General features: G+C 32.1%; 1 non-coding gene across 1 annotated transcript; it reads right to left on the bottom strand.

Annotated features, from left to right (window-relative positions):
- Positions 1–5,481: 5,481 nt before the first annotated feature.
- LOC138387846 (U6 spliceosomal RNA) lies at positions 5,482–5,588 on the bottom strand. The gene has a single exon (XR_011233993.1). It is a non-coding gene; the product is annotated as a U6 spliceosomal RNA (small nuclear RNA).
- Between the last annotated feature and the right edge of the window lie 277 nt (positions 5,589–5,865).

Here is a 5,865-nt window from a genome sequence, read left to right as displayed (position 1 = left end):
CACTGTTTGTATTTTGAATTTTAATAGATATTCACAGATTCCTCTTCAAAATAATACTTTAGAATTCAATCACCATATACCCTACTACATGAGATATATATGAAAACATAGGAGATATATATGAAGATAGAACTTTCTCTGCATCTATTCCAGGGATAATTGACTAAAGAAAATTTTGATTTTTTGCTTTTTTGCATTGCCTACTCATAATCTTTGCCAATTTTTTATATGCATTTTATTTTCTCATAAATTTTGGGACCTATTTTGATAATTAATAATATATACACACTTTCTTTATAGTATGAATTGCAAGTAGTTTGTTCCAAATATAGTATTTGTCTTTTTGCTTTGTATGACATTTTTAAAACTATGCGTTATTTTACATTTACATTTTTATATAGCCAAATGTTATTTGTTTCCATAGATTTTGGATTTCTTATATAAATTGCTCTCACCTTGCCAAGTTTATATAGCCTCCAAAATTGTCTCAAGAATTTTGAACATTTTATTTATTATGCCAAAATTTATTCAGCTTTACATTTATCTTTACAGATGCTGTGATATAAGAACACAAACTTTTTGTTTTGCTTTGATCTAAATATATAATCAAAATTTCCATAATCACTGATTAAATGAACCGTCATTTCCCCACTGAAATAAAATATTACTTTCCTTCAAAGTCCTAATTTCTATCCTTCTCATTTGTCTCTTTCTGTTTTAATACAATACTTGTGTTGCAGCTTGATGGTAATTAATATATTTTAAAAAGTATTGGAATCTTGAAAAAGAAAAGGACTTTAAAAAGTATTTGTCATTTTCACAGCTATTTGTCCTTATGAGTATTTTGTTTTGAAATGCCAGTTCCAAATGGAAAGCTTGCTGAAATTCTTATGAAATTTGGATTGAAATTGTATTTTAAATTTGAATAAGAGTAATATAGTTATATTTTCATCATGTAGATTTTAATTTTTCTAAGAAATTTACAGTATTTGTTGTTCCAGTAATTATTTGTATTGAACTATGAATTGCTGTTATGAATTGAAGAAATTAATTCTATTTTTTAAATAATCTAACAGTTTTATCACTTTGTTTTTTTTTTTCTATTTTTTATTTCAGAATATTATGGGAGAATATTATGTTTTGGTTACATGGATTGCTTTTGTACTACTTGAGTCAAAGTTGTAAGTGTGTCCATTAACCAGACAGTGTACATTGTACACATAAAGTCTGATTTCCCCATCACCTCATTCCCCCTCCAATTTGCATGATTTCCATTGAGTTTTACTTCCATCTGTGCACATGAGTGCTGATTGGTTAGTTCCAATTTAATAGCGAATACATTTGATGTTTGTTTTTCCCTTCTTCCAATATTTCAGTTAGGAGGCTGATCTCTATTTCCATCCAAATTATTTCAAAAGGTATTAATTCTTTTTTTATGTCTGAGTAGTACTCCATGGTATACATATACCACATTATATTAATCCACTCAAAAATTGATGGGCACTTGGGTTGATTCCACATCTTTGCAATTGTGAATTGTGCTGCTATAAACACTCAAGTCCAAGTGTCTTTTTGATAAAATGACTTTTTTTTCCTTTGGGTAAATACCCAGAAGTGAGATTGCTGGATCAAATGGTAGATATACTTTTAGTTCTTTGAGTAATCTCTATACTATTTTCCATAGAGGTTGCACTAGTTTGCAGTCCACCAACAGTGTATAAATGTTCCTTTCTCTCTGCATCCATGCCAGAATCTACTGTTTTGGGACTTTTTGACAAAAGCCATTCTCACCAGGGTTAGGTGCTATTTCTTTGTGGTTTTGATTTTCATTTCTCTGATGATTACTGACCTTGAGCATTTTTCATATGCTTATTGGCCATTAATATGTCTTCTTTTGAAAAGCTTCAGTTCAAGTCTTTTGCCCACTTTTTAATGAGGTTATTTGATTTTTTTCTTGCTGATTTGCTTGAGTTCTTTGTAGATTCTTGTTGTCAGCCCTTTATTGGATGAATAGTATGTGAAAACTTTCTCCCCTTCTGTAGGCTGTCTATTTGCTCTGTTGATTGTTTCCTTGGCTGTGCAGAAGCTTTTTAATTTAAACAAGTCCCATTTATTTATTTTTGTTATTGCATAATCACCCTTGTGGTCTTCTTCATAAATTCTTTGCCTAGGCTGATATCTAGAAGAGATTTTCCAACATTTTCTTGTAGAACTCATATGGTTTCATGTCTTAGATGTAAGTCTTTTATCCATCTTGAATGAATTTTAGGAAGTGGTGAGAGTTGTGGATCCTGTTTCATTCTTCCACATGTGGCTATCCAATTATTCCAGCACCATTTATTCAATAAGGATTCTTTTCCCCAGTGTATATTGGTGTCTACTTTGTCAGAGATCAGATGACAATATGTGGATGATTTTATACCTGCATTCTTTATTCTGTTTCATTGGTTTGTGTCCCGATGGTTGTGCCAGTATCATGCTGTTTTGGTTACTAGACTTGAAGTAGAGCTTAAAGTCAGGTAAAGTGATACCTCTAGATTTGTTCATTTTGCTTAAGGTTGCTTGGGCTATTTGTGCTCTTTTCTGGTTCCAAATGAAGTGTAGAATGATGTTTTTCTAGATTTGTGAAAAATGACGTTGGTATTTTGATGGGGATTGCATTGAATCTGTAAATCACTTTGGGTAGTATGGTTATTTTAACAATGATGATTCTGCTGATCCATGAGCATGATATGTTTTTCCATTTGCTTACATTATTTACAATTTCCTTACTCGGGAATTCATAGTTCTCTTTGTAGAGATCTGTCACTTCCTTAATTAAATATATTCCTAGGTATTTTATTTTCTTTGTAACCATTGTGGAATGTATTAAGTCTTTGATTTGATTCTCAGCTTGACTTTTTGTTGTATAGGAATGCTAATGATTTGTATGTTCTGATTTTGTAGCCTGAGGCTTTGCTTCATTTATTTGTCAATTCCAGGAGTCTCCTGGTAAATCTTTGGGGTTTTCTAGATACAAGATCATATCATCAGCAAAGAGTAATAGTTTGGCCTCCTCTTTCCCCATTCGGATACCCTTAATTTTCTTCTCTTGCCTGATTGCTCTGTCTAGGACTTCCAGCATAATGTTGAATAGAAGTGCTGACAGTAGACGTCATTGTCTTGTTCCAGTGCTGAGTGGAAATGCTTTCAAATTTTCCCCGTTCAGTATGATGTGGGCTGTGTGTTTGTTGTATATGGCTTTTATAATATTGAGGCTTGTTTCATCTATGCCTATTTTGTTAAGAATTTTTATCATAAAAGAGTGTTGTATTTTGTTGAAGGCTTCTTCTGTATCTATTGAGATGATCATATTATCTTTGTTTTTGCTTCTGTTTATGTGGTGAATGACATTTATGAAATTATGCATGTTGAAGCATCCCTGCGTCTCTGGGATGAAGTCCACTTTGTCGTGTTGGATTTTTTTTTTTTTTCTTTTTGGTGTGCTGCTACATTTATTTGCTAGAATTTTACTGAAGATTTTTGCATCTATATTCATAAGGGATACTGGTCTATAGTTTTCTGTTGTTTCCTTTCCTGACTTTGGTATCAAGATTATACTGGCTTCATAGAATGAGTTAGGGAGGATTCCTTCCTTCTTCATGTTATGAAATATTTTCTGATGTATGAATATCAATTATCCTTTGAATGTCTGATAAAATTTGACTGTGAAACCAACCAGCCCAAGAATTTTTTTTTGTTGGAAGATTTTTTATTGCTTTCTCAATTTAATTCCTCATAATTGGTCTGTTTAGGAGTACTGTTTCTGACTGAGTCATGAAAGGATGTGTGTTTCCAGAAATTTGTCCATTTCCTCAACATTTTTGAGTTTATGTTCATAGAGATTTTTATAGTATTCACAGATTATATTTTGTATATCTGTGATATCAGTTATAATATCTCCTTTTTCATTTCTAATTAAGATTATTTGGGTTGTCCCTTTTCTATTTCTGGTTAATATAGCAAGAGATCTATCAATTTTGTTTATCTTTTCAAAGAACCAACTTTGTATTAATCAATTGTATTATTTTTGTTTGTTATTATTTCATTTACTTGTGCTCTGACCTTAGTTATTTCTTTTCTTCTGCTGGGTTTGGTAAAGGTTTCCTCTTCATTTTCTAGTTCCTTGAGGTGATTCATTAGATTGTTGATTTGTGGTCTTTCTGTCTTTTTGATGTAGGAATTTAAGGATATGAATCCTCTCCTAGGACTGTTTTTGCTGAATCGCACAGATTTTGATGACTTGTGTCGCCTTTGTCATTTAGTTCAAGGAATCTTTTGATTTCCACCTTAATTTCTTTCTTGATCCTATAATTGTTTAGCAGTAGGTTGTTTAATTTCCATGACTTTGTGTAGAATTAAGTGTTCCTGTTGGAGTTGATTTCTAATTTTATTCTACTATGGTCTGATAAGATATATGGCATGATTTCAATTTTTTTGAATTTGTTGAGACATGTTCTGTGGCCTAAGATGTGATCAACCTTAGAGAATATTCCATGTGCTGATGAGAAGAATGTATATTCAGTAGTTTTGTGGTAGAATGTTCTGTAAATATCTGTTAGGCACATTTGCCCTAGAGTTCTGTTTAAGCTTAGTGTTTATTTATTTATTTTCTGCTTGGAGGTTTTGTCCAGTTCTGTCAGTGGGGTGTTGAAGTTCCCAGCAATTATGATGTTGCTGTTTATTGCTTTGTTTATTGCTTTATGAATCTGGATGTGTCTGTGTTATGTGCATAAATATTTAGGACTGTTGTGCCTTTTCAATGAATTTCTCCCTTTACCATTATGTAATGACCATCTTTGTCTTTCTTCACTATAATTTTTGAAGTCTATGTTATCTGAGAAGAGCTATACCTGCTATCTTTTGATTTTCATTTGCATGGCATAATTTTTTCCATCCCTTCACCTTGAGTCTGAATGAGTCCTTGTGGGTTAAATGTTTTTCCTGGAGACAGCCAATTCTTGGCTTATATTTTTTTATCCATTCAGCCAGCCTATGTCTCTTCAGTGGGGAATTCAAGCTGTTCACATTTATTGAAAGAATTGATAAAGGGGATCCATTTCTGTTCATTCTGTTGGGTAGAACCTTATTGCTTTGTTTTACCTCTTGAGCCATTATTTTATATGGGTTCTGATCTATAGCTTTTGTGTGATTTTACACTGGTGAGTTTCTATTGTGCTGATGGATGTATAATGAAGATCTGAGTACTTCCTGAAGGGCAGGTCTGATCTTGATAAATTCCCTCAGTGTTTGTTTTTCTGAAAAAGTCTTTATTTCTCCCTCACATAAGATACTTAGTTGTGCAGGATACAAAATTCTAGGCTGGCCATTATTCTGTTTAAGAAAACTGAAGATGGGTTCCCAATCCCTTCTGTCTTACAAGGTCCCAATCGAGAATTCTTCATTAGCCTGATGGGTTTTCCTTTGTAAGTTCCTGCTGCTAAAAATGTGAATTTTTTAATGAATTTGTGTGTTGTCCTTGCACAGGGGCCATGCTAATCTTCTCTGTATCATTCCAATTTTAGTATATATGTTGCCAAAGTGAGCACCATCTTTATCAATTTATTTAGAGATATTATATTAGAATTTCTAAGGTTGTATTAAGCAAACTCTAATGTGACCAGCAAGTGAAAATAATTTCATGACTTTTCATAATTACAATAATTATCATAATTTTGTAATGGTATATGAATTTCTCAAATTAGTGTAGTTTTAAAATTTCTCACATACTATAGGTTTTGTCTAACAATTGTTCTTCCCAAGGCACTTATACAAATGAAGATCCACATAGCCTATGTCTAAATATTTAAAAATTATAAATTAAAC

The sequence above is a fragment of the Eulemur rufifrons genome, chromosome 1 (assembly GCF_041146395.1).
Source record: "Eulemur rufifrons isolate Redbay chromosome 1, OSU_ERuf_1, whole genome shotgun sequence".
Taxonomy (NCBI): domain Eukaryota; kingdom Metazoa; phylum Chordata; class Mammalia; order Primates; family Lemuridae; genus Eulemur; species Eulemur rufifrons.
This window is presented reverse-complemented; position numbering and strand designations above follow the sequence as displayed.